Source organism: Nyctereutes procyonoides, unplaced genomic scaffold, assembly GCF_905146905.1.
Source record: "Nyctereutes procyonoides isolate TBG_1078 unplaced genomic scaffold, NYPRO_anot_genome, whole genome shotgun sequence".
Taxonomy (NCBI): Eukaryota; Metazoa; Chordata; class Mammalia; order Carnivora; family Canidae; genus Nyctereutes; species Nyctereutes procyonoides.
This window is the reverse complement of record NW_026575144.1, coordinates 8,846,125-8,873,526: the sequence shown is the minus strand read 5'-3', so window position 1 is coordinate 8,873,526 and position 27,402 is coordinate 8,846,125. Positions and strand designations below refer to the sequence as shown.

Here is a 27,402-nt window from a genome sequence, read left to right as displayed (position 1 = left end):
GGGGAAGCCGGTCAGTCAATCAGTCGGGCCGGCGGTATTGCGAGCATGCAGTGGCGTTGCAGGCAGGCAGGCGCGTTCAGGCGGGCCGCACAGGGCGGGCGGAGGGCTGAGGATGCGGCGGCCGCCTGGCCTGGAGAGGCGAGAGCAGGCTCTTGGGTCGCCCCAGCAGGCAGCCAGCGGACGTCTACGGCTTACCACCCTGAACGCGCGCGCCGATCTAGTCTTCTGATCTCGGATGCTAGCAGGGTCGGCCTGGTATAGTACTTGGATGGGAGACCGGCCTAGGGTGAATACGGGTGTCTGTATGGCTTTTTTTCTTCGGCCTTTTGCCGGCCTTCCTGTCTGTTCCCCTTGCCAGCCATACCCCCCTCGCCCGGAAGCGGCGGCGGCGGCGGCGGCGGCGGCGGCGGCCGCGGCAGGGCCCCCGAAACGCCCGGAGCACCGCAGGGCGCCGCGGCGGCACCCGAGGGGGCGCCCGTGCTCGGGAGGGACTGCCACACCACATACACCACCTTCTCTTCCGCTCAGGACTTCAACACTCAGCCCTTCACCCCACGCCCACCCACGGCCTAGGCGGCCGCGCGTCCCAGGGGGCGAGGGGGACCGTAAGGGGGCGAGGGAGGGGAGGACGGAGGCGACGGGCCGGAACCTCGGGGCTGGGCGTGGGTGGGGGGCGGTCGCTGGGGGGTGAGACGGCGGGGCCGGATCCGTCTCCGAGGACACTGCGAAGCCCTCGGGTGGGCCGGGTGGGGGCTCTTTGGGGGCCGTGGGGCGGGGCCGGGGTCTGGGGCGGGGGGCGGGACTCCCTGCGGGCCCCTCCTCGTCCAGCCCTTATTCTCCGCCCCCAAGGACGCCACGGGCCCTACACTATTCCCTGGCACGCCCCCAGCGACCAGCCACACAGCCACCCGCTAACCACATCCACCATCGGACCCGGGTCCGCCAGACCCTTCTCTCCGAAGTACATGCCCGCCCCCTCCCCGCGGAACACCGTTCCCTTGGCCCTCAGCCCCCGTCGTGTCCACGCACGCCGTTTGCCCAGGACACCAGTATGGCCGACCTCGGGGGGGCCTCAGGGCCCCGTCGGCACCGGGGGCTCCGCGCTCCGGGTCCCCGCAAACAGCCAAGACCAAGCGACGCCGGGGGCGGGGCGGCACCCTGGACGAAGAGCCGCACGGAAACACAGCGAGGACACACATAGAAGACGCCCGCCCCGCGAACTGGGCTCTTGTGGGCGCGCGCACGCAACACGGGAACACGGACCCGCGAGGCGGTTCGGCTTTCATTGGGAGGAATGGGAGCAAGAAGCAGAAACGGCATCCATGCACCGTGGGGCCGGGCGGGGCCCCTGCGGCTGCCAGGGTCCTAAGGCAGCTCTCCAGGGCATGACCGCCTCTCCGGCGGGGTGCCTGCCCTAGCCCCCACGGGCCGTGTGGCCCAGCCCGAGTGCCATGTGTACCTTCCGTCTGCGTTTTATCGTGTGTGTGTCTGTCGTGGGGCACCGGTGGTTGACTGTGTCCCTGCCTGTCGGACGGGGTTACAGGCGGCGCGGGCGGCCCCGGCTTGGCTTTGAAGCCAGGCCGGCTTTGAAGAACAGGAGAGGCCAGGGGCGGCGGCGCGGGCCGCGCTCCCCCCACCCCCACACACACAGACAAAGTGAACGGCCCGATTTGGCACGGCCCTGCCTTCCGGGGAGCCGAGCGGCGGCGACCGCGCCCGCCAGTGCCGGGGTGGACGGGGAGAGCGCGACCGGCCTGCCGCGACAGGACTCCGGCTACCGAGGGGGGCGGGAGGGCGTACTGGCCCCCCCACCAACTCCTACACCCCACCGCCACCCCGGTCCGGGGCAGTGCGCCCTCCGCGCCCCACGGGCGCGGAGCGGGGAGCGCGTCAGTAAAATCAGTGGGCCGTCGGGCGGAGATGCAGGGTTGCAGGCGGCAGGAAGGCTGCGCGTTCCAAGGCGGGCCGCACTGGGGCGGGCGGGAGGGTCGAGGAGCGGCGGCCGCTGGCCTGGTGAAGAGGCGCAGGCAGGCCTACTTGGGGCGCCCAGCGGCAGAGCCGCGGAGTCTACGGCCATACCACCCTGAACGCGCCCGTTCTCGTCTGATCTCGGAAGCTAAGCAGGGTCGGGCTTGGTGTAGTACTTGGATGGGAGGACCGCCGGGGGAAATACAGGGGTGCTGTAGGCTTTTTTTCTTCGGGCTCCTTTTTTGCCGGCTTACTGTCTGTTCCCTTTGCGCCTACGCCCCCCTCGCCCGAAAGCGGCTGGCGGCGGCGGCCGGCTGGCCGGGCGGCGGCCGCGGCAGGGCCCCCGCCCCGCCGGAGCACCGAGGAGCCACGCGGGGCACCGAGGGGCGCCCGCTGCACGGTGAGGGACGCCACCCACATACACCACCCATTCCTCTTCCGCTCAGCACTTTCAACCTCGCAGCCGCTTGCACCCACGGCCACCCCAACGGGCCTAGCCGGCCGCGCGTCCCAGGGGGCCGAGGGGGCACGGAAGGGGGACGAGGGAGGGACGGGGCGAAAGGCCGGAACCTCGGGGCTGGGCCGGGGGGGGGGGCGGTCGCTGGGGGGGGAGACGGGCGGGGGACGGATCCCGTCTTCTTCCGCAGGAGCTGCAGCCCCTCCGGGGGGCCGGGGTGGGGGGGGCCTCTTTGGGGCCGGGGGCCGGGGGCCTGGGGTCTGGGGGCGGGGGCGGGGGGCGGGCCTCACCTGCGGGCCCTCCTCGCTCCGCCCTTATCTCCGCCCCAGGACCGCCCCCCCGGCCCTACCAATTCCCTGGCACCGCCCCAGCGATACCAGCCACCCAGCACCCCGCAACCACATCCACCATTCTGGGCCCGGGGTCCGCCTGCACCTTCTTCTCGAAGGACATGCCCTCCACTCCCCGCGGGGACCACCGTCCCTTCGGCCCTCAGCCCGTCGTACACGCACCGCGGTGCACTGGACACCAGATGGCCCGACCTCCGGGGGGCTCAGGCCCCCCCGCGCGGCACCGGGCTCCGCGTCCGTGTCCCCGCAACAGCCAAGACCACAGCGACGCTGGGGCGGGCCGGCACCCAGGCCGAAAGAGCCGCACGGTAAACACAGCGAGACACACAGAGACGCCCCGCCCCGCGGCTGGGCGTGGGCGAGCGCACGCACCACGGGGCACACGGACCCGCGGCGGCGGTTCGGCTCATGAGGCAGGAATGGGGCCAGACGGCATCCCTGACACCGTGGCTGCGGGGCCTGCGGCTGGCTGCCAGGGCTCTAAGGCAGTCCAGGGCCTGCGCCCTCCGGCGGGTGGTGGCTTGCTCGCCCCACGGGCCGTGTGGCCCAGCCACCCGAGTAGAGTGCCCTGTGTCCTTTCCGTCTGTACGTGTTTTGTTGTGTGTCTGTCGTGGGCAACCGGTTGACTGTGGTCCCTGCCTGGTCGAGGACGGGGTCGGCGGCGTGCTGGGGCGCGGGCCCCGGCTTGGCTTTGAGCCAGGACCGGCTGAAGAACAGGAGAGGCCAGGAGCGGCCGGCGCCGGGCCGCCCGCACATCCCCCACCCCCACACACAGACAAAGTGAACGCCCGATGTGGCACGGCCTGCCATCCGGGAGGTCCGAGCGGGCGGGCGACGCGCCCGCCAGGCCGGGGACGGGCGTGCGCGCACGGGGCTGCGGCGACAGACTCGCTCCGGGGGGGCGGGAGGCCGTACTGGGCCCCCCCCTCTCCACCCCCCCCCCGCCACCCCCGGTCCGGGGGGAGGCGCCCTCCGCCGCACCCGGGCGCGGCGGGGGGAGCCGGGTCAGTAATCAGTCGGGACGGGGGGGGTGCGAAGCAATGCAGGCGTAGCAGGCGGCAGGCGCGTTCAGGCGGGCGCACAGGGCGGGAGGAGGGCTGAGGAGCGGCGGCCCGCCTGGCCTGGAGAGGCGCAAGAGCAGCTCTTTGGGGCGCCCAGCGGCTTGCCGCGGAGTCTACGGGCATACCACCCTGATGCGCTCCCGATCTCGTCTGATCTCGGACAGCTAAGGCTGGGTCGGTTTGGTTTAGTACTTGGATGGGAAGATACCGCCTGGGGAAAAAAAATACCGGTGCTGTTAGGCTTTTTTTCTTCGGCCCTTTTGACGGCCTTCCTGTTCTGTCCTTTGCCGCCAACGCCCCACCTCGCCGATGCGGCGGCGGCGGCGGCGGCCGGCGGCGGGCCGCGGCAGGGCCCCCGCCCGCCCGGATGCACCGCAGGGCGCCGCGGAGGGCACCTGAGGTTGTTGCGACGCCTGCCGGGGGAGGGACGCCACCACTACACCACCTACTCTTCCGCCCGCCTCAGCACTTCCAACCTCGCAGCCCCTTCCCACGCCCCACCCACGGCTCGCCGGACCGCGCGTCCAGGGGGGTCCGAGGGGGCACGAAGGGGGCGAGGGTGGGGACGGGGCGTGGCCGGAACCTTCGGGGCTGGGCCGGGGAGGGGGCGGTCGCTGGGGGGTGTCGGGCGGGGGCCGGATCCCGTCTCCGCAGGACTGCGAGCCCCTCCGGGGGGGGAGTGGGGGCTCTTTGGGGGCCGGGGGGACGGGGGCCGGGGTCGGGGGCGGGGGCGGGGGGGGCCGAGGCCCTCCCTGCGGGCCCTCCTCGCATCCGCCCTTATCTCCGCCCCCAGGACCGCCCCCCGGCCCTACCAATTCACCCTGGCACGCCCCCATGCGACCAAGCCACCAGCCACCACGCAACCACATCCACTTCGACCCGGGGTCCGCCTGCTCATTCTCTCCGATGTACTGCCCGCCTTCCCCCGCGGACAACGTACCTTCGGCCTCAGCCCGTCGTCCAACGCCACGCGTGCCCAGGGACACCAGTGGGGACCGGGACCTCCGGGGGGCCTACAGGCCCCGTCGGCACCCGGGGCTCCGCGTCCGTGTGCCCCCGCAAACAGCCAAGAACCACAGCGACGCGGATGGGCGTGCCGGCACCCAGCCAAAGAGCCGCACGAACACATGCGAGGACACACAATGAGACGACGCCCAGGCCTGGGCCTGGGGCCGCGCGCCGCGGAACACGGGCACCGGACCGCGGCGGGCGGTTCGGCTCATGGGGCTAGGAATGGGAGCAGAACGGCATCCCTGACACGTGGCTGCGGGGCTGCTGGCTGCCAGGGCTCCTAAAGGCAGCGCCAGGGCTGCGCCCCCCGGCGGTGGGTGGCTGCCTCGCCCCCTCGGGCCGTGTGGCCCAGCCCGAGTGCCTGTTGTTCCTTCGTCTGCGTGTTCGTGTATGTGTGTCTGTCGTGGGCACCGGTGACTCGGTGTCCCTGCCTGTCGGAGGACTAGGGGTCCGGCGGCGCGGGCGGCCCCGGTTGGCTTTGTGCCAGGCCGGCTGAAAAGAACAGGAGAGGCCAGGGGCGGCCGGCGCCGGGCCGCCGCATCCCCCACACCCCACACACACAGAAAAATAGTGACGGCCCGAGTGTGGACGGCTGACCATTCGGGAGCCGAGCGGCGGCGACGCTGGTCCCGCAGGCCGGGGACGGGAGCTGCGCCAGGGCTGCCGCGGACAGACTCCGCTCCGTGGGGGGCGGGAGGCTTACTGGCCCCCCCCACTCCTCCCACCCCCCCGGCCACCCCGGTCCGGGGCAGGCGCCCTCCGAGCCCATGGCCGCTGGCGCGGGAGCGGTCAGTCAATCAGGGTCGGGCCGGTGCGGATGCGAGCATGCAGGCGGGCAGGCAGGCAGGCGCGTTCAGGCGGGCCGCCAAAAATACAGGGCGGCGGCGGGAGGGCTGAGGAGCGGCGGCGCCTGGGCCTGAGAGGCGCCAGAGCAGGCTCTTGGGAGCGCCCAGCAGGCAGCCGCGGACGTTTCTACGGCCTTACCACCTGAACGCGACCGATCTCGTCTGATCTCGGAGATAAGCAGGGTCGGGCTGGTTAGGACTTGGATGGGGAGACCGCTGGGGAATACCGGGGTGTGTAGGCTTTTTTCTTCGGCCTTTTTTGCCGGCACCTTCCTGTCTGTCCCTTTGCCGCCAAGCCCCCTCGCCGAAGCGGCGGCGGCGGCGGCTGGCATGGCGGCGGCGGCCGCGTGGCAGGGGCCCCGCCGCCCGGAGCACCGCAGGGCGCGCGGTGCACCGAGGGCGCCCGCCTGCACGGGAGGGATGCCACCCAAATACACCACCTCCTCTTCGCTCAGCACTTCAACCTCCCAGCCCTTCACCCCCCAACGCCCACCCACGGCCTAGTCCACGTCTAGTGTACACTCCTACCAGATGAACACACTCTATGTCATCACATACACCCGCCACCACCCCCCGACCGCGTCCCAGGGGGCCGAGGGGGCACGAGGGCGGCCGAGGGATTGGGGCACGGGGCGACGGCCGGAACCTCGGGGCTGGGCCGGGGAGGGGGGCGGTCGCTGGGGGGGGACGGGGCGGGGGGGCCGGGATACCCGTCTCCGCAGGACTACTGCGAGCCCTACGGGGGGGCCGGGGGGGGGGGGGCTCTTTGGGGGACGGGGGGTCCGGGGGCCGGGGTCGGGGGCTGGGGGCGGGGGGGCCGGGCCTCCCTGCGGGCCCTCCTCGCTCCGCCCTTATCTCCGCCCCCAGGTACCGCCCCCGGCCTACCAATTCCATGGCACCGCCCCAGCGACAAAGCCACCCAGCACGCAACCACATCACCTTCGGCCGGGGGTCCGCACTGCCACCTTCTCTCCGAAGGACATGCCCTCCCTCCCCCGCGGGACCACCGTCCCTTCGGCCCTCAGCCCCGGCGTACACGCACCGCGTGCCCAGGACACCGATGGCCCGACCTCCGGGGGGGGGGCTCAGGGCCCCGTCGGCCGGGATCCGCGCTCCGTGTCCCCGCAACAGCCAAGACCACAGCGACGCGGGGGCGGGCGGCACCACCCAGGCCGAAAGAGCCGCACGGAAACACAGCGGAGACACACAAGAGACGAGCCGCCCCGCCCGCCTGGGCGTGGGCGGCCGCGCACGCACACGGGGCACACGGACCCGCGGCGGCGGTTCGGTCATGGGACAGGAAATGGGAAGCAGAACGGCATCCCTGACACGTGGGCCTGCGGGGGCCTGCGGCAGGGGGGGGGTGGGGCGTGAGGAGGGGTGGGGGGGAGGCTGCCAGGGCTCCTAAGGCAGCCCAGGGCCTGCGCCCCCTCCGGCGGGGGGTGGCTTGCCTCGCCCCCACGGGCCGTGTTGGCCCAAGCCCGAGTGCCTGTGTCCTTCCGTCTGATTGTGTTGTGTGTCTGTCGTGGGACCTCGTTGACTGTGTCCTGCCTGTCCGAGGGACGGGGTCCGGGCGGGCGGCGGTGCGTGGCCCCGGCTTGGCTTTGAGCCAGGCCGGCTGATAGGAACAGGAGAGGCCAGGGGTCCGGCCGCGCCGTGGCCGGCCGCCATCCCCCACCCCCACACACAGACAAAGTGAAACGGCCGATGTTGGCCCGGCCCTTGCCATCCGGGGAGCCGAGCGGCGGCGAGCGCCCGCCAGGCCGGGGACGGTGGGATTGTGAGCGCGCCCGGGCTGCCGCGACAGACTCGCTCCGGGGGGGGCGGGAGGCGTACTGGCCCCCCCCCACTCTCCCCCTCCCCCCGCCACCCACGGTCCGGGGCAGGCGCCCTCCGCCGCCCCTGGGCGCGTGCGCGGGGAGCCGGTCAGTCAATCAGTCGGGCCGGCGGGGCGACATGCAGGCGTGCAGGCAGGCAGGCGCGTTCAGGCGGGGCCCGCACAGGCGGCGGGCGGTGAGGGGCTGAGGAAGCGGCGGCCGCCTGGCCTGGAGAGGCGCAGAGCAGGCTCTTGGGGGCGTCCCAGGCGGCAGCCGCGGAGTTCTACGGCCATACCACCCTGAACGAGCCCGATCTCGTCTGATCTCGGAAGCTAAGCAGGGTCGGTTTATGGTTAGTACTTGGATGGGAAGACCGCCTGGGAATAACCGGGTGTGCTGTAGGCTTTTTTTCTTCGGCCTTTTGCAGGCATTCCTGTCCTGTCCCTTTGCCGCCAACGCCCCCTCGCCCGAATGCTGGCGGCGGGGCGGCGGCCGGGCGGGGGGACGGCGGGCCGCGGCCAGGGCCCCCGCCCCGACCGGAGCACCGCTGGGCGCCGCGGGCCCACCGAGGGCGCCCGCTGCACGGGAAGGGGACGCCACCACATTACACCACCTACTCTTCCGCTCAGCACTTTCAACCTCGCTAGCACTTCACCCACGCCCACACACAGGCTTGAAGGCCGCGCGTCCCAGGGGGCCGAGGGGGCACGAATGGGCCGAGGGATGGGGACGGGAGGGGGCGACGGCCGGAATCCTCTGGGGCTGGGCAGGGGAGGGGGCGGTCGCTGGGGGGAGACGGGCGGGGGGCGGAATCCGTCCTCCGCAGTATGCGAGCCCCTCCGGGGGGCCGGAGGGTGGGGGCTCTTTGGGGGCCGGGGGCCGGGGGGCCGGGGTCTGGGGGCGGGGGGCCGGGTCCTCCCTGCGGGACCTCCTCGCTCCGCCCTTATCTCCGCCCCCAAAGGACGCCACGGGTCCCTTACCAATTACCTGGACCGCCCCAGCGACCCCAAGCCACCCAGACACCCGCAACCAATCCACCTGCGGCCCGGGTCCGCCTGCACCTTCTCTCCGAAGGACCATGCCCCTCCCTCCCCCCGCGGACCACCGTCCTTCGGCCCTCAGGCCCCGTTAGTCCACGCACCGCGTGCCCAGGACACCAAGATGGCCGACCTCGGGGGGCCTCAGGCCCCGTCGGCTCCGGGCTCCGCGCTCCGTGTTCCCCGCAACAGCCAAGACCACAGCGACGCGGGCGGGCCGGCACCCAGGCAGAAAGGGAGCCGCACGGAACACAGCGTTACACACAGAGACGCCGTCCCCGCGCCTGGGCCGTGGGCGCGGGCACGCACACGGGCACACGGGACCCGCGGCGGCGGGGTTCGGCTATTGGCAGGAATGGGAGCAGAACGGCAATCCCATGACACCGTGGATGCGGGGCCTTCGGCTGACAGGGCTCCTAAGGCAGCTCAGGGGCCTGCGCCCTCCGGCGGGGGTGGCTGCCTCGCCCCCACGGGGCCGTGTGGGCCCAGCCCGAGTGCCTGTGTCCATTCCGTCTGCGTTGAGTAAAGTGTGTCTGTCGTGGGCACCGGTGACTGTGTCCCTGCATGTCCTGAGGACGGGGGGTGGTTACCCCTCTGGCGGCGTGTGCGGGCGGCCCCGGCTTGGCTTGAGCCTGGCGGTGAAAGAAAGGATGAGGCCAGGGGTCCGGACGGAGCCGGGCGCCGCATCCCCCCACCCCCCACACACAGGACAAAGTGAGTGAACGGCCCCGATGTGGCACGGCTTGGCCCATCCGGGGAGCCGAGCCGGGCGGGCGACGCGCCAGCCAGGCAGGGGACGGGAGCGAGCCCGGTCCGCTGCTGTAGACTCAGACCAGCCTAACTGTGTGTGTCCGCTCCGGGGGGGCGGGAGGGTACTGGCCCCCCCCCCCGCCGCCACCCCGGTCCGGGGCAGGCGCCCTCCGCAGCCCCGGGCGCGGCGCGGGAGCGGTTCAGTTCAATCAGTCGGGCGGGCGGGGGGCGAGCATGCAGGCGGTGAGGGCAGGCAGCGCGCGTTCAGGCGGGCCGCACAGGGCGGGGCGGAGGGCTGAGGAGCGGCGGCCGCCTGGCCTAGGAGAGGCGCCAGAGCAGGCTCTTGGGGTCGGCCCAGCGGCAGCCGCGGGAGTCTACGGCCATACCACCTGAACGCGCCCCGATCTCGTCTGTCTCGGAAAGCTAAGCAGGGTCGGCCTGGTTTAGTACTTGGATGGGGCGACCGCCGGGTATAAACGGGTGCTGTAGGCTTTTTTTTCTTCGGCCTTTTGCCGGCTTCCTGTATGTCCATTTGACGCCACGCCCCCTCGCCCGATAAGCTTGGCGGCGGCGGCGAGGGGCCGGGCGGCGGCGGCGTGCCGCGGGCAGGCCCCCGCCCCGCCCGAGCACCGCAGGGCGCCGCGGTGGCACCGGGGGCGCCCGCACTGCACGGGAGGGACGCACAAACATACACAACCTCCTCTTCCGCTCAGCACTTTCAACCTCGCAGCCCTTCACCACGCCCACCCACGGCCCTAGCCGGCACGCGCGTCCCAGGGGCCGAGGGGCACGAAGTGGGGCCGAGGGAGGGGACGGGGCGACGGCCGGAACCTCGGGGCTGGGCGGGGAGGGGGCGGTTCGCTGGGGGGGGAGGTACGGGCGGGGGCCGGATCCTTCTCCGCAGGACTGCGAGGCCCCTCCGGGGGGCCGGGTGGGGGCCTCTTTGGGGGCCGGGGGCGGGGGGGGGTCGGGGGCGGGCGGGGCCGGGCCTCCCTGCGGGCCCTCCTCGGCTACGCCCTTATCTCGCCCCAGGACCGCCCCCCCGGCCCTCACCAATTCCCTGGCACCGGCCCCCAGCGACCAAGCCACCAGCCTCCCGCAACCAATCCACCTTCGGCTCGGTTCCGCCTTGCACCAACTTCTCTCCGAAGGAATGCCCTCCCTCCCACCGCGACCACCGTCCCTTCGGCCCTTCAGCCCCGTCTCGTCCACGCACCGCCGTGCCCAGGACAAACCAGATGGCGCCGACCTCCTGGGGGGACTCAGGCCCCGTCCCCGTCGGCACGGGATCCTGCGCTCCGTGTCCCCGCCAACAGCCAAGACACAGCGACGCTTGGGAGCGGGCCGGCTCCCGGGCCGAAAGAGCCGCACGGAACACCAGCGAGCACAACAAGAGACACCCGCCCGCGCCTGGGCGTGGGCGCCGCGCACGCACACCACCGGGGGCACCACGGACCCGCGGCGGCGGTTCGGCTATGGGATGGAATGGGGCAGAAACGGCATCCCTACACCGTGGCGGCCTGCGGGGCTGCGGCTGCCAGGGCCTCCTAAGGCAAAAGCTCCAGGGCCTGCGCCCCTCCGGGTGGTGGCTGCCTCGCCCCCACGGGCCGTGTGGCCCAGCCCCGAGGTGCTGTGGTCACTTCCGTCTGCGTGTGTGTGTGTCTGTCGTGGGCACCGGTGACTGTGTCTGCTGTACTGAGGACGGGGTCCGGCGTGCGGGGCGGCCCCGGCTTGGCTTTGAGCCAGGCCCGGCTGAAGAACGGACGAGGCCAGGGGGCCGGCCGGCGCCGGGGCCGCGGCAAATCCCCCCACACCACTCACAGACATAAGTGAACGGCCGATGTGGCAGGCCTGCCATCCGGTGGGGCCGAAGAGCGGCGGCGACGCGCCCGCCAGGACGGGGACGGGGAGCGCGCCCGGGGCTTGCCGCGGACGACTCCGTCTGGGTGGGGCGGGAGGCGTTACTGCCCCCCCCACTCCTCCCCCCCCCCCGCCACCACCGGGTCGGGGGGCAGGCGCCTCCGCGCCCCGGGCGCGGTGGGGCCGTTGGGAGCCGGTTCAGTCAATCAGTCGGGCGGCGGGCGAGCGAGCAATGCAGGCGTTGAAGGCAGGCAGGCGCGTTTCAGGCGGGCGCCAGGGCGGGGCGGGAGGGCTGAGGAGCGGCGGCCGCTGGCCTGGAGAGGCGCAGAGCGGCTCTTGGGGGCGCCCAGCGGCAGCGCGGACGTTCTAACGGCCATACCCACCCTGATCGCGCCCGATCTGTAGTGTATGATTCGGAAGCTAAGAGGGTGGGCATCTTGTTAGTTACTTGGATGGGAGACCGCCTGGGAATACGGGTGCCTGTGGCTTTTTTTCTCGGCCTTCCTGTCTGTCCCTTTTGCCGCCAACGCCCCCCTCGCCCGAAGCGGCGGCGGCGGCGGGCGGCTGGCGGAAGGCGTGGCCGCGGCAGGGCCCCCGCCAGCCCGGAGCACCGCAGGGCGCGCGGGGGGCAGGAGGGCGCCCGCGCAGGGGAGGGACGCAACCCACATACACCACCTCCTCTTCCGCTCAGCACTTCAACCTCGCAGCCCTTACCCACCCACGCCCACCCACGGCTAGCCGGCGCGCGTTCCCAGGGGGGCACGAGGGGGGGCACGAAGTGGGGCCGAAGGGAGGGACGGGGCGACGGCCCGGAACCTCGGGGGCTGGGCCGGGGAGGGGGTGCGGTCGCTGGGGGGAGACGGCGTTGGGGGCCGGATTCCAGTCTACGCAGGGATCTGCGAGCCCCTCCGGGGGCGGGGGATGGGGGCTATATTGGGGGCGGGGGCCGGGGCCGGGGTCGGGGGCGGGGGCGGGGGTCCGGGCCTCCCTGACGGGCCCTCCTCGCTCCTCCCTTATCTCAGCCCCCAGGACCGCCCCCCGGCCCTACCAATTCCCTGGCACCGCCCCCAGCGACCCAATCCACCCAGCCACCCGCAACCACATCTCCTTCGGGCCCGGGTACCGCCTGCCTGCCACCCTTCTCTACGAAAGGAAAGGACATGCCCTCCCTCCCCCGCGGACACCTGTCCCTTCGGCCCTCAGCCCCGTTCGTCCACGCAACGCGTGCCAGGACACCAGATGGCCCCGGACCTCCGGGGGGGGCTCAGGGCCCCGTCGGCACCGGGCTCCGCGCTCCGTCGTGTTCCCCGCAACAGACAAGACCACGCGACGCGGCGGGCGGGGCCGGCACCAGGCCGAAAGAGCCGCACGGAACACTTGCGAGACACACAAGTGACGCCCGCCCCGCGCCTGGGCGTGGGCGCGACGCTCGCACACGGGCAACACGGACCCGCGGCGGGCGGTTCGGCTCATGGGCAGGGAATGGGAGCAGATCGGCATTCCCTGACACCGTGGCTGCGGGCGCCTTGCGGCTGCCAGGGCTCCTTAAGGCAGGCTGTTTCACAGGGCCTGCGCCCCTCCGGCGGGGTGGGCTGCCTCGCCCCCACGGGCCGTGTGGCCAGCCCGAGTGCCTGTGTCCTTCCTGTCTGCGTTTGTGTGTGTCTGTCGGTGGGCACCGGTGGACTGTGTCCCTTGCCTGTCGAGGACGGGGTCCGGCGGCGCGGGGGCGGGCCCCGGCTTGGCTTTGGCCAGGCGGGCTGAAGAACACGAGAGGCCAGGGGCCGGCCGGCGCCGGGCCGCCCGCATCCCCCACCCCCCACACCAGACTAAGTGAACGGCCCGATGTGGCACGGCCCTGCCATCCGGGGAGACGATCTGGCGGCGTAGGCGCGCCTCCGCCAGGCCTGGGACGGGGAGCGCGCCCGGGCTGCTGCGACAGATCTCCGCTCCGGGGGGGCGGCGAGTGCGTACTGGCCCCCCCCCCACTCCTCCCCCCCCACCGGCTACCCCCGGTCCGGGGCAGGCGCCCTCCGCGCCCGGGCGCGGGCGGGAGCCTGTCCAGTCAATCAGTCGGGCCGGGCGGGACGAGCATTGCAGGCGTGCAGGGCAGGCTTGGCGCGTTAAGGCAGGCCCGCCACAGGGGCGGGCGGAGGGCTTGAGGAGCGGCGGCCCGCCTGGCTGGAGATGGCGCCAGAGCCAGGCTCTTGGGGCGCCCAGCGGCAGCGCGGACGTCTACGGCCATACCACCCTGAACGCGCAACGGGATTGTCTGATCGCGGAAGCTAAGCCAGGGTCGGTTCTGGTTAGTACTTGGATGGGAGACCGCCTGGGAATACGGGTGCTGTAGGGCTTTTTTTCTTCGGCCTTTTGCCGGCCTCCCTGTACTGTCCTTTCGCCAAACGCTCCCCCCCCCTCGCCCGAAGCTGGCGGCGGCGGCGGCGGCGCGGCGGCCGCTGCAGGGCCCACCGCCCCGCCGGAGCCACCGCAGGCGCCGCGGGGCACCAGGGCGCCCGCTCGCACGGGAGGGAGCAACACCACTACACACCTCCTCTTCCGCCTCAGCACTTCAACTCGAAGCCCTTCACCCACGCCCACCCCGGCCTAGCCTGGTCCGCGCGTCCCAGGGGGTCCGAGGGGGCACGGAAGGGGGCCGAGGGGAGGGACGGGTGCGACGGCCGGAACTCGGGGCTCCGGCCGGGGAGGGGGGGCGGGTCGCTGGGGGGAGACGGGGCGGGGGCCGGATCCCGTTTCTCCGCAGGACTGGAGCCCCTCCGGGGGGCCGGGGTGGGGGCTCTTTGGGGGCCGTGAGGGACGGGGGCCGGGGTTCGGGGGCGGGGGCCGGCTCCCTGCGGGCCATCCTCGTCCGCCCCTTATCGCCGCCCCCAGGACCGCCCCCCGGCCCTACCCTACCAATTTGCCTGGACACGCCCCCAGCGACCAAGCCACCCAGCCACCGCAACCACATCCACCTTGGCACGGGACCGGCCTGCACCTTCTCTACGAAGTACATGCCCAACCTCCCCCGAGGACCACCGTCCCTTCGGCCCTCAGCCCCCGTCGTTCCACCACCGCGTGCCCAGGACACAAGATGGCGCCGACCTCCGGGGGGCCTCAGGCCCCGTCGGCACCGGGCTCCGCGCTCCGTTTCCCGCAACAGCCAAGCAAACGCGACGCGGGGTGGCGGGGGCCAGGCACCAGGCCGATAAGAAGCCGCACGGGAACACAGCGAGGTAACACAAGAAGACGCTGCCCGCGGCCTGTTGGGCGTTGGGCGCCGCGCACGCAACACGGGTCACACGGGACCGCGGCGGCGGTTCGGCTCATGGGCTGGGCAGGAATGGGAGCAGAACGGATCCTGACACGTGGCCTGCGGGGCCTGCGGGGCTGCAGGGCTCCTAAGGCAGCTCCAGGGCCTGCGCCCCTCCGGGAGGGGTGGCTGCCTCGCCCCCACGGGGGGCCCCACGTCGTGGCCCAGCCCCGAGTGCCTGTGTGTCCATCCGTCTGCGTGATGTGTGTGTCCTGTCGTGGGCACCGGTGACTGTGTCCCTGCCTGTCCGAGACGGGGTCCGGCGGCGCGGGCGGCCCCGGCTTGGCTTTGAGCCAGGCCGGCTGAAGAACAGGAGAGGCCTGGGGCCGGCCGGCGCCGGGCCGCCGCATCCCCCACCCCCCACACACAGACAAAGTGAACGGCCCGATGTGGCACGGCCTGCCATCCGGGGAGCCGAGCGGCGGCGACGCGCCCGCCAGGCCGGGGACGGGAGCGCGCCCGGGCTGCCGCGACAGACTCCGCTCCGGGGGGGCGGGAGGCGTACTGGCCCCCCCCACTCCTCCCCCCCCCCCCGCCACCCCGGTCCGGGGCAGGCGCCCTCCGCCGCCCCGGGCGCGGCGCGGGAGCCGGTCAGTCAATCAGTCGGGCCGGCGGGCGAGCATGCAGGCGTGCAGCAGGCAGGCGCGTTCAGGCGGGCCGCACAGGGCGGGCGGAGGGCTGAGGAGCGGCGGCCGCCTGGCCTGGAGAGGCGCAGAGCAGGCTCTTGGGCGCCCAGCGGCAGCCGCGGACGTCTACGGCCATACCACCCTGAACGCGCCCGATCTCGTCTGATCTCGGAAGCTAAGCAGGGTCGGGCCTGGTTAGTACTTGGATGGGAGACCGCCTGGGAATACCGGGTGCTGTAGGCTTTTTTTCTTCGGCCTTTTGCCGGCCTTCCTGTCTGTCCCTTTGCCGCCAACGCCCCCCTCGCCCGAAGCGGCGGCGGCGGCGGCGGCGGCGGCGGCGGCCGCGGCAGGGCCCCCGCCCCGCCCGGAGCACCGCAGGGCGCCGCGGGGCACCGAGGGCGCCCGCTGCACGGGAGGGACGCCACCCACATACACCACCTCCTCTTCCGCTCAGCACTTCAACCTCGCAGCCCTTCACCCACGCCCACCCACGGCCTAGCCGGCCGCGCGTCCCAGGGGGCCGAGGGGGCACGAAGGGGGCCGAGGGAGGGGACGGGGCGACGGCCGGAACCTCGGGGCTGGGCCGGGGAGGGGGCGGTCGCTGGGGGGAGACGGGCGGGGGCCGGATCCCGTCTCCGCAGGACTGCGAGCCCCTCCGGGGGGCCGGGTGGGGGCTCTTGGGGGCCGGGGGCCGGGGCCGGGGTCGGGGCGGGGGCGGGGGGCCGGGCCTCCCTGCGGGCCCTCCTCGCTCCGCCCTTATCTCCGCCCCCAGGACCGCCCCCCGGCCCTACCAATTCCCTGGCACCGCCCCCAGCGACCAAGCCACCCAGCCACCCGCAACCACATCCACCTTCGGCCCGGGTCCGCCTGCACCTTCTCTCCGAAGGACATGCCCTCCCTCCCCCGCGGACCACCGTCCCTTCGGCCCTCAGCCCCGTCGTCCACGCACCGCGTGCCCAGGACACCAGATGGCCCGACCTCCGGGGGGCCTCAGGCCCCGTCGGCACCGGGCTCCGCGCTCCGTGTCCCCGCAACAGCCAAGACCACAGCGACGCGGGGGCGGGCCGGCACCCAGGCCGAAAGAGCCGCACGGAACACAGCGAGACACACAAGAGACGCCCGCCCCGCGCCTGGGCGTGGGCGCCGCGCACGCACACGGGCACACGGACCCGCGGCGGCGGTTCGGCTCATGGGCAGGAATGGGAGCAGAACGGCATCCCTGACACCGTGGCTGCGGGGCCTGCGGCTGCCAGGGCTCCTAAGGCAGCTCCAGGGCCTGCGCCCCTCCGGCGGGGTGGCTGCCTCGCCCCCACGGGCCGTGTGGCCCAGCCCCGAGTGCCTGTGTCCTTCCGTCTGCGTGTGTGTGTGTCTGTCGTGGGCACCGGTGACTGTGTCCCTGCCTGTCCGAGGACGGGGTCCGGCGGCGCGGGCGGCCCCGGCTTGGCTTTGAGCCAGGCCGGCTGAAGAACAGGAGAGGCCAGGGGCCGGCCGGCGCCGGGCCGCCGCATCCCCCCACCCCCCACACACAGACAAAGTGAACGGCCCGATGTGGCACGGCCTGCCATCCGGGGAGCCGAGCGGCGGCGACGCGCCCGCCAGGCCGGGGACGGGAGCGCGCCCGGGCTGCCGCGACAGACTCCGCTCCGGGGGGGCGGGAGGCGTACTGGCCCCCCCCCACTCCTCCCCCCCCCCCCGCCACCCCGGTCCGGGGCAGGCGCCCTCCGCCGCCCCGGGCGCGGCGCGGGAGCCGGTCAGTCAATCAGTCGGGCCGGCGGGCGAGCATGCAGGCGTGCAGGCAGGCAGGCGCGTTCAGGCGGGCCGCACAGGGCGGGCGGAGGGCTGAGGAGCGGCGGCCGCCTGGCCTGGAGAGGCGCAGAGCAGGCTCTTGGGGCGCCCAGCGGCAGCCGCGGACGTCTACGGCCATACCACCCTGAACGCGCCCGATCTCGTCTGATCTCGGAAGCTAAGCAGGGTCGGGCCTGGTTAGTACTTGGATGGGAGACCGCCTGGGAATACCGGGTGCTGTAGGCTTTTTTTCTTCGGCCTTTTGCCGGCCTTCCTGTCTGTCCCTTTGCCGCCAACGCCCCCCTCGCCCGAAGCGCGGCGGCGGCGGCGGCGGCGGCGGCGGCGGCCGCGGCAGGGCCCCCGCCCCGCCCGGAGCACCGCAGGGCGCCGCGGGGCACCGAGGGCGCCCGCTGCACGGGAGGGACGCCACCCACATACACCACCTCCTCTTCCGCTCAGCACTTCAACCTCGCAGCCCTTCACCCACGCCCACCCACGGCCTAGCCGGCCGCGCGTCCCAGGGGGCCGAGGGGGCACGAAGGGGGCCGAGGGAGGGGACGGGGCGACGGCCGGAACCTCGGGGCTGGGCCGGGGAGGGGGCGGTCGCTGGGGGGAGACGGGCGGGGGCCGGATCCCGTCTCCGCAGGACTGCGAGCCCCTCCGGGGGGCCGGGTGGGGGCTCTTTGGGGGCCGGGGGCCGGGGGCCGGGGTCGGGGGGGGGCGGGGGGCCGGGCCTCCCTGCGGGCCCTCCTCGCTCCGCCCTTATCTCCGCCCCCAGGACCGCCCCCCGGCCCTACCAATTCCCTGGCACCGCCCCCAGCGACCAAGCCACCCAGCCACCCGCAACCACATCCACCTTCGGCCCGGGTCCGCCTGCACCTTCTCTCCGAAGGACATGCCCTCCCTCCCCCGCGGACCACCGTCCCTTCGGCCCTCAGCCCCGTCGTCCACGCACCGCGTGCCCAGGACACCAGATGGCCCGACCTCCGGGGGGCCTCAGGCCCCGTCGGCACCGGGCTCCGCGCTCCGTGTCCCCGCAACAGCCAAGACCACAGCGACGCGGGGGCGGGCCGGCACCCAGGCCGAAAGAGCCGCACGGAACACAGCGAGACACACAAGAGACGCCCGCCCCGCGCCTGGGCGTGGGCGCCGCGCACGCACACGGGCACACGGACCCGCGGCGGCGGTTCGGCTCATGGGCAGGAATGGGAGCAGAACGGCATCCCTGACACCGTGGCTGCGGGGCCTGCGGCTGCCAGGGCTCCTAAGGCAGCTCCAGGGCCTGCGCCCCTCCGGCGGGGTGGCTGCCTCGCCCCCACGGGCCGTGTGGCCCAGCCCCGAGTGCCTGTGTCCTTCCGTCTGCGTGTGTGTGTGTCTGTCGTGGGCACCGGTGACTGTGTCCCTGCCTGTCCGAGGACGGGGTCCGGCGGCGCGGGCGGCCCCGGCTTGGCTTTGAGCCAGGCCGGCTGAAGAACAGGAGAGGCCAGGGGCCGGCCGGCGCCGGGCCGCCGCATCCCCCCACCCCCCACACACAGACAAAGTGAACGGCCCGATGTGGCACGGCCTGCCATCCGGGGAGCCGAGCGGCGGCGACGCGCCCGCCAGGCCGGGGACGGGAGCGCGCCCGGGCTGCCGCGACAGACTCCGCTCCGGGGGGGCGGGAGGCGTACTGGCCCCCCCCACTCCTCCCCCCCCCCCCGCCACCCCGGTCCGGGGCAGGCGCCCTCCGCCGCCCCGGGCGCGGCGCGGGAGCCGGTCAGTCAATCAGTCGGGCCGGCGGGCGAGCATGCAGGCGTGCAGGCAGGCAGGCGCGTTCAGGCGGGCCGCACAGGGCGGGCGGAGGGCTGAGGAGCGGCGGCCGCCTGGCCTGGAGAGGCGCAGAGCAGGCTCTTGGGGCGCCCAGCGGCAGCCGCGGACGTCTACGGCCATACCACCCTGAACGCGCCCGATCTCGTCTGATCTCGGAAGCTAAGCAGGGTCGGGCCTGGTTAGTACTTGGATGGGAGACCGCCTGGGAATACCGGGTGCTGTAGGCTTTTTTTCTTCGGCCTTTTGCCGGCCTTCCTGTCTGTCCCTTTGCCGCCAACGCCCCCCTCGCCCGAAGCGGCGGCGGCGGCGGCGGCGGCGGCGGCCGCGGCAGGGCCCCCGCCCCGCCCGGAGCACCGCAGGGCGCCGCGGGGCACCGAGGGCGCCCGCTGCACGGGAGGGACGCCACCCACATACACCACCTCCTCTTCCGCTCAGCACTTCAACCTCGCAGCCCTTCACCCACGCCCACCCACGGCCTAGCCGGCCGCGCGTCCCAGGGGGCCGAGGGGGCACGAAGGGGGCCGAGGGAGGGGACGGGGCGACGGCCGGAACCTCGGGGCTGGGCCGGGGAGGGGGCGGTCGCTGGGGGGAGACGGGCGGGGGCCGGATCCCGTCTCCGCAGGACTGCGAGCCCCTCCGGGGGGCCGGGTGGGGGCTCTTTGGGGGCCGGGGGCCGGGGGCCGGGGTCGGGGGCGGGGGCGGGGGGCCGGGCCTCCCTGCGGGCCCTCCTCGCTCCGCCCTTATCTCCGCCCCCAGGACCGCCCCCCGGCCCTACCAATTCCCTGGCACCGCCCCCAGCGACCAAGCCACCCAGCCACCCGCAACCACATCCACCTTCGGCCCGGGTCCGCCTGCACCTTCTCTCCGAAGGACATGCCCTCCCTCCCCCGCGGACCACCGTCCCTTCGGCCCTCAGCCCCGTCGTCCACGCACCGCGTGCCCAGGACACCAGATGGCCCGACCTCCGGGGGGCCTCAGGCCCCGTCGGCACCGGGCTCCGCGCTCCGTGTCCCCGCAACAGCCAAGACCACAGCGACGCGGGGGCGGGCCGGCACCCAGGCCGAAAGAGCCGCACGGAACACAGCGAGACACACAAGAGACGCCCGCCCCGCGCCTGGGCGTGGGCGCCGCGCACGCACACGGGCACACGGACCCGCGGCGGCGGTTCGGCTCATGGGCAGGAATGGGAGCAGAACGGCATCCCTGACACCGTGGCTGCGGGGCCTGCGGCTGCCAGGGCTCCTAAGGCAGCTCCAGGGCCTGCGCCCCTCCGGCGGGGTGGCTGCCTCGCCCCCACGGGCCGTGTGGCCCAGCCCCGAGTGCCTGTGTCCTTCCGTCTGCGTGTGTGTGTGTCTGTCGTGGGCACCGGTGACTGTGTCCCTGCCTGTCCGAGGACGGGGTCCGGCGGCGCGGGCGGCCCCGGCTTGGCTTTGAGCCAGGCCGGCTGAAGAACAGGAGAGGCCAGGGGCCGGCCGGCGCCGGGCCGCCGCATCCCCCCACCCCCCACACACAGACAAAGTGAACGGCCCGATGTGGCACGGCCTGCCATCCGGGGAGCCGAGCGGCGGCGACGCGCCCGCCAGGCCGGGGACGGGAGCGCGCCCGGGCTGCCGCGACAGACTCCGCTCCGGGGGGGCGGGAGGCGTACTGGCCCCCCCCACTCCTCCCCCCCCCCCCGCCACCCCCGGTCCGGGGCAGGCGCCCTCCGCCGCCCCGGGCGCGGCGCGGGAGCCGGTCAGTCAATCAGTCGGGCCGGCGGGCGAGCATGCAGGCGTGCAGGCAGGCAGGCGCGTTCAGGCGGGCCGCACAGGGCGGGCGGAGGGCTGAGGAGCGGCGGCCGCCTGGCCTGGAGAGGCGCAGAGCAGGCTCTTGGGGCGCCCAGCGGCAGCCGCGGACGTCTACGGCCATACCACCCTGAACGCGCCCGATCTCGTCTGATCTCGGAAGCTAAGCAGGGTCGGGCCTGGTTAGTACTTGGATGGGAGACCGCCTGGGAATACCGGGTGCTGTAGGCTTTTTTTCTTCGGCCTTTTGCCGGCCTTCCTGTCTGTCCCTTTGCCGCCAACGCCCCCCTCGCCCGAAGCGGCGGCGGCGGCGGCGGCGGCGGCGGCGGCCGCGGCAGGGCCCCCGCCCCGCCCGGAGCACCGCAGGGCGCCGCGGGGCACCGAGGGCGCCCGCTGCACGGGAGGGACGCCACCCACATACACCACCTCCTCTTCCGCTCAGCACTTCAACCTCGCAGCCCTTCACCCACGCCCACCCACGGCCTAGCCGGCCGCGCGTCCCAGGGGGCCGAGGGGGCACGAAGGGGGCCGAGGGAGGGGACGGGGCGACGGCCGGAACCTCGGGGCTGGGCCGGGGAGGGGGCGGTCGCTGGGGGGAGACGGGCGGGGGCCGGATCCCGTCTCCGCAGGACTGCGAGCCCCTCCGGGGGGCCGGGTGGGGGCTCTTTGGGGGCCGGGGGCCGGGGGCCGGGGTCGGGGCGGGGGCGGGGGGCCGGGCCTCCCTGCGGGCCCTCCTCGCTCCGCCCTTATCTCCGCCCCCAGGACCGCCCCCCGGCCCTACCAATTCCCTGGCACCGCCCCCAGCGACCAAGCCACCCAGCCACCCGCAACCACATCCACCTTCGGCCCGGGTCCGCCTGCACCTTCTCTCCGAAGGACATGCCCTCCCTCCCCCGCGGACCACCGTCCCTTCGGCCCTCAGCCCCGTCGTCCACGCACCGCGTGCCCAGGACACCAGATGGCCCGACCTCCGGGGGGCCTCAGGCCCCGTCGGCACCGGGCTCCGCGCTCCGTGTCCCCGCAACAGCCAAGACCACAGCGACGCGGGGGCGGGCCGGCACCCAGGCCGAAAGAGCCGCACGGAACACAGCGAGACACACAAGAGACGCCCGCCCCGCGCCTGGGCGTGGGCGCCGCGCACGCACACGGGCACACGGACCCGCGGCGGCGGTTCGGCTCATGGGCAGGAATGGGAGCAGAACGGCATCCCTGACACCGTGGCTGCGGGGCCTGCGGCTGCCAGGGCTCCTAAGGCAGCTCCAGGGCCTGCGCCCCTCCGGCGGGGTGGCTGCCTCGCCCCCACGGGCCGTGTGGCCCAGCCCCGAGTGCCTGTGTCCTTCCGTCTGCGTGTGTGTGTGTCTGTCGTGGGCACCGGTGACTGTGTCCCTGCCTGTCCGAGGACGGGGTCCGGCGGCGCGGGCGGCCCCGGCTTGGCTTTGAGCCAGGCCGGCTGAAGAACAGGAGAGGCCAGGGGCCGGCCGGCGCCGGGCCGCCGCATCCCCCCACCCCCCACACACAGACAAAGTGAACGGCCCGATGTGGCACGGCCTGCCATCCGGGGAGCCGAGCGGCGGCGACGCGCCCGCCAGGCCGGGGACGGGAGCGCGCCCGGGCTGCCGCGACAGACTCCGCTCCGGGGGGGCGGGAGGCGTACTGGCCCCCCCCCACTCCTCCCCCCCCCCCCGCCACCCCCGGTCCGGGGCAGGCGCCCTCCGCCGCCCCGGGCGCGGCGCGGGAGCCGGTCAGTCAATCAGTCGGGCCGGCGGGCGAGCATGCAGGCGTGCAGGCAGGCAGGCGCGTTCAGGCGGGCCGCACAGGGCGGGCGGAGGGCTGAGGAGCGGCGGCCGCCTGGCCTGGAGAGGCGCAGAGCAGGCTCTTGGGGCGCCCAGCGGCAGCCGCGGACGTCTACGGCCATACCACCCTGAACGCGCCCGATCTCGTCTGATCTCGGAAGCTAAGCAGGGTCGGGCCTGGTTAGTACTTGGATGGGAGACCGCCTGGGAATACCGGGTGCTGTAGGCTTTTTTTCTTCGGCCTTTTGCCGGCCTTCCTGTCTGTCCCTTTGCCGCCAACGCCCCCCTCGCCCGAAGCGGCGGCGGCGGCGGCGGCGGCGGCGGCCGCGGCAGGGCCCCCGCCCCGCCCGGAGCACCGCAGGGCGCCGCGGGGCACCGAGGGCGCCCGCTGCACGGGAGGGACGCCACCCACATACACCACCTCCTCTTCCGCTCAGCACTTCAACCTCGCAGCCCTTCACCCACGCCCACCCACGGCCTAGCCGGCCGCGCGTCCCAGGGGGCCGAGGGGGCACGAAGGGGGCCGAGGGAGGGGACGGGGCGACGGCCGGAACCTCGGGGCTGGGCCGGGGAGGGGGCGGTCGCTGGGGGGAGACGGGCGGGGGCCGGATCCCGTCTCCGCAGGACTGCGAGCCCCTCCGGGGGGCCGGGTGGGGGCTCTTTGGGGGCCGGGGGCCGGGGGCCGGGGTCGGGGGCGGGGGCGGGGGGCCGGGCCTCCCTGCGGGCCCTCCTCGCTCCGCCCTTATCTCCGCCCCCAGGACCGCCCCCCGGCCCTACCAATTCCCTGGCACCGCCCCCAGCGACCAAGCCACCCAGCCACCCGCAACCACATCCACCTTCGGCCCGGGTCCGCCTGCACCTTCTCTCCGAAGGACATGCCCTCCCTCCCCCGCGGACCACCGTCCCTTCGGCCCTCAGCCCCGTCGTCCACGCACCGCGTGCCCAGGACACCAGATGGCCCGACCTCCGGGGGGCCTCAGGCCCCGTCGGCACCGGGCTCCGCGCTCCGTGTCCCCGCAACAGCCAAGACCACAGCGACGCGGGGGCGGGCCGGCACCCAGGCCGAAAGAGCCGCACGGAACACAGCGAGACACACAAGAGACGCCCGCCCCGCGCCTGGGCGTGGGCGCCGCGCACGCACACGGGCACACGGACCCGCGGCGGCGGTTCGGCTCATGGGCAGGAATGGGAGCAGAACGGCATCCCTGACACCGTGGCTGCGGGGCCTGCGGCTGCCAGGGCTCCTAAGGCAGCTCCAGGGCCTGCGCCCCTCCGGCGGGGTGGCTGCCTCGCCCCCACGGGCCGTGTGGCCCAGCCCCGAGTGCCTGTGTCCTTCCGTCTGCGTGTGTGTGTGTCTGTCGTGGGCACCGGTGACTGTGTCCCTGCCTGTCCGAGGACGGGGTCCGGCGGCGCGGGCGGCCCCGGCTTGGCTTTGAGCCAGGCCGGCTGAAGAACAGGAGAGGCCAGGGGCCGGCCGGCGCCGGGCCGCCGCATCCCCCCACCCCCCACACACAGACAAAGTGAACGGCCCGATGTGGCACGGCCTGCCATCCGGGGAGCCGAGCGGCGGCGACGCGCCCGCCAGGCCGGGGACGGGAGCGCGCCCGGGCTGCCGCGACAGACTCCGCTCCGGGGGGGCGGGAGGCGTACTGGCCCCCCCCACTCCTCCCCCCCCCCCCGCCACCCCCGGTCCGGGGCAGGCGCCCTCCGCCGCCCCGGGCGCGGCGCGGGAGCCGGTCAGTCAATCAGTCGGGCCGGCGGGCGAGCATGCAGGCGTGCAGGCAGGCAGGCGCGTTCAGGCGGGCCGCACAGGGCGGGCGGAGGGCTGAGGAGCGGCGGCCGCCTGGCCTGGAGAGGCGCAGAGCAGGCTCTTGGGGCGCCCAGCGGCAGCCGCGGACGTCTACGGCCATACCACCCTGAACGCGCCCGATCTCGTCTGATCTCGGAAGCTAAGCAGGGTCGGGCCTGGTTAGTACTTGGATGGGAGACCGCCTGGGAATACCGGGTGCTGTAGGCTTTTTTTCTTCGGCCTTTTGCCGGCCTTCCTGTCTGTCCCTTTGCCGCCAACGCCCCCCTCGCCCGAAGCGGCGGCGGCGGCGGCGGCGGCGGCGGCCGCGGCAGGGCCCCCGCCCCGCCCGGAGCACCGCAGGGCGCCGCGGGGCACCGAGGGCGCCCGCTGCACGGGAGGGACGCCACCCACATACACCACCTCCTCTTCCGCTCAGCACTTCAACCTCGCAGCCCTTCACCCACGCCCACCCACGGCCTAGCCGGCCGCGCGTCCCAGGGGGCCGAGGGGGCACGAAGGGGGCCGAGGGAGGGGACGGGGCGACGGCCGGAACCTCGGGGCTGGGCCGGGGAGGGGGCGGTCGCTGGGGGGAGACGGGCGGGGGCCGGATCCCGTCTCCGCAGGACTGCGAGCCCCTCCGGGGGGCCGGGTGGGGGCTCTTTGGGGGCCGGGGGCCGGGGGCCGGGGTCGGGGGCGGGGGCGGGGGGCCGGGCCTCCCTGCGGGCCCTCCTCGCTCCGCCCTTATCTCCGCCCCCAGGACCGCCCCCCGGCCCTACCAATTCCCTGGCACCGCCCCCAGCGACCAAGCCACCCAGCCACCCGCAACCACATCCACCTTCGGCCCGGGTCCGCCTGCACCTTCTCTCCGAAGGACATGCCCTCCCTCCCCCGCGGACCACCGTCCCTTCGGCCCTCAGCCCCGTCCGTCGTCCACGCACCGCGTGCCCAGGACACCAGATGGCCCGACCTCCGGGGGGCCTCAGGCCCCGTCGGCACCGGGCTCCGCGCTCCGTGTCCCCGCAACAGCCAAGACCACAGCGACGCGGGGGCGGGCCGGCACCCAGGCCGAAAGAGCCGCACGGAACACAGCGAGACACACAAGAGACGCCCGCCCCGCGCCTGGGCGTGGGCGCCGCGCACGCACACGGGCACACGGACCCGCGGCGGCGGTTCGGCTCATGGGCAGGAATGGGAGCAGAACGGCATCCCTGACACCGTGGCTGCGGGGCCTGCGGCTGCCAGGGCTCCTAAGGCAGCTCCAGGGCCTGCGCCCCTCCGGCGGGGTGGCTGCCTCGCCCCCACGGGCCGTGTGGCCCAGCCCCGAGTGCCTGTGTCCTTCCGTCTGCGTGTGTGTGTGTCTGTCGTGGGCACCGGTGACTGTGTCCCTGCCTGTCCGAGGACGGGGTCCGGCGGCGCGGGCGGCCCCGGCTTGGCTTTGAGCCAGGCCGGCTGAAGAACAGGAGAGGCCAGGGGCCGGCCGGCGCCGGGCCGCCGCATCCCCCCACCCCCCACACACAGACAAAGTGAACGGCCCGATGTGGCACGGCCTGCCATCCGGGGAGCCGAGCGGCGGCGACGCGCCCGCCAGGCCGGGGACGGGAGCGCGCCCGGGCTGCCGCGACAGACTCCGCTCCGGGGGGGCGGGAGGCGTACTGGCCCCCCCCCACTCCTCCCCCCCCCCCCGCCACCCCCGGTCCGGGGCAGGCGCCCTCCGCCGCCCCGGGCGCGGCGCGGGAGCCGGTCAGTCAATCAGTCGGGCCGGCGGGCGAGCATGCAGGCGTGCAGGCAGGCAGGCGCGTTCAGGCGGGCCGCACAGGGCGGGCGGAGGGCTGAGGAGCGGCGGCCGCCTGGCCTGGAGAGGCGCAGAGCAGGCTCTTGGGGCGCCCAGCGGCAGCCGCGGACGTCTACGGCCATACCACCCTGAACGCGCCCGATCTCGTCTGATCTCGGAAGCTAAGCAGGGTCGGGCCTGGTTAGTACTTGGATGGGAGACCGCCTGGGAATACCGGGTGCTGTAGGCTTTTTTTCTTCGGCCTTTTGCCGGCCTTCCTGTCTGTCCCTTTGCCGCCAACGCCCCCCTCGCCCGAAGCGGCGGCGGCGGCGGCGGCGGCGGCGGCCGCGGCAGGGCCCCCGCCCCGCCCGGAGCACCGCAGGGCGCCGCGGGGCACCGAGGGCGCCCGCTGCACGGGAGGGACGCCACCCACATACACCACCTCCTCTTCCGCTCAGCACTTCAACCTCGCAGCCCTTCACCCACGCCCACCCACGGCCTAGCCGGCCGCGCGTCCCAGGGGGCCGAGGGGGCACGAAGGGGGCCGAGGGAGGGGACGGGGCGACGGCCGGAACCTCGGGGCTGGGCCGGGGAGGGGGCGGTCGCTGGGGGGAGACGGGCGGGGGCCGGATCCCGTCTCCGCAGGACTGCGAGCCCCTCCGGGGGGCCGGGTGGGGGCTCTTTGGGGGCCGGGGGCCGGGGGCCGGGGTCGGGGGCGGGGGCGGGGGGCCGGGCCTCCCTGCGGGCCCTCCTCGCTCCGCCCTTATCTCCGCCCCCAGGACCGCCCCCCGGCCCTACCAATTCCCTGGCACCGCCCCCAGCGACCAAGCCACCCAGCCACCCGCAACCACATCCACCTTCGGCCCGGGTCCGCCTGCACCTTCTCTCCGAAGGACATGCCCTCCCTCCCCCGCGGACCACCGTCCCTTCGGCCCTCAGCCCCGTCCGTCGTCCACGCACCGCGTGCCCAGGACACCAGATGGCCCGACCTCCGGGGGGCCTCAGGCCCCGTCGGCACCGGGCTCCGCGCTCCGTGTCCCCGCAACAGCCAAGACCACAGCGACGCGGGGGCGGGCCGGCACCCAGGCCGAAAGAGCCGCACGGAACACAGCGAGACACACAAGAGACGCCCGCCCCGCGCCTGGGCGTGGGCGCCGCGCACGCACACGGGCACACGGACCCGCGGCGGCGGTTCGGCTCATGGGCAGGAATGGGAGCAGAACGGCATCCCTGACACCGTGGCTGCGGGGCCTGCGGCTGCCAGGGCTCCTAAGGCAGCTCCAGGGCCTGCGCCCCTCCGGCGGGGTGGCTGCCTCGCCCCCACGGGCCGTGTGGCCCAGCCCCGAGTGCCTGTGTCCTTCCGTCTGCGTGTGTGTGTGTCTGTCGTGGGCACCGGTGACTGTGTCCCTGCCTGTCCGAGGACGGGGTCCGGCGGCGCGGGCGGCCCCGGCTTGGCTTTGAGCCAGGCCGGCTGAAGAACAGGAGAGGCCAGGGGCCGGCCGGCGCCGGGCCGCCGCATCCCCCCACCCCCCACACACAGACAAAGTGAACGGCCCGATGTGGCACGGCCTGCCATCCGGGG

The 27,402-nt window shown here is 74.4% G+C and overlaps 7 non-coding genes and 2 pseudogenes across 7 annotated transcripts; all 9 read left to right on the top strand.

The window, feature by feature from the left end:
- Positions 1 to 2,065: 2,065 nt before the first annotated feature.
- LOC129499326 (5S ribosomal RNA) lies at positions 2,066 to 2,189 on the top strand (annotated as a pseudogene).
- Positions 2,190 to 7,790: 5,601 nt separating this feature from the next.
- On the top strand, positions 7,791 to 7,914 carry LOC129499327 (5S ribosomal RNA; annotated as a pseudogene).
- Positions 7,915 to 15,213: 7,299 nt separating this feature from the next.
- Positions 15,214 to 15,332, top strand: LOC129499300 (5S ribosomal RNA). The gene has a single exon (XR_008662348.1). It is a non-coding gene; the product is annotated as a 5S ribosomal RNA (ribosomal RNA).
- A 1,669-nt stretch (positions 15,333 to 17,001) lies between these two features.
- On the top strand, positions 17,002 to 17,120 carry LOC129499299 (5S ribosomal RNA). The gene has a single exon (XR_008662347.1). It is a non-coding gene; the product is annotated as a 5S ribosomal RNA (ribosomal RNA).
- A 1,671-nt stretch (positions 17,121 to 18,791) lies between these two features.
- On the top strand, positions 18,792 to 18,910 carry LOC129499298 (5S ribosomal RNA). The gene has a single exon (XR_008662346.1). It is a non-coding gene; the product is annotated as a 5S ribosomal RNA (ribosomal RNA).
- Positions 18,911 to 20,579: 1,669 nt separating this feature from the next.
- On the top strand, positions 20,580 to 20,698 carry LOC129499296 (5S ribosomal RNA). Its single transcript, XR_008662344.1, has one exon. It is a non-coding gene; the product is annotated as a 5S ribosomal RNA (ribosomal RNA).
- Positions 20,699 to 22,370: 1,672 nt separating this feature from the next.
- On the top strand, positions 22,371 to 22,489 carry LOC129499295 (5S ribosomal RNA). The gene has a single exon (XR_008662343.1). It is a non-coding gene; the product is annotated as a 5S ribosomal RNA (ribosomal RNA).
- Positions 22,490 to 24,158: 1,669 nt separating this feature from the next.
- On the top strand, positions 24,159 to 24,277 carry LOC129499294 (5S ribosomal RNA). Its single transcript, XR_008662342.1, has one exon. It is a non-coding gene; the product is annotated as a 5S ribosomal RNA (ribosomal RNA).
- Positions 24,278 to 25,951: 1,674 nt separating this feature from the next.
- Positions 25,952 to 26,070, top strand: LOC129499293 (5S ribosomal RNA). The gene has a single exon (XR_008662341.1). It is a non-coding gene; the product is annotated as a 5S ribosomal RNA (ribosomal RNA).
- Positions 26,071 to 27,402: the final 1,332 nt, after the last annotated feature.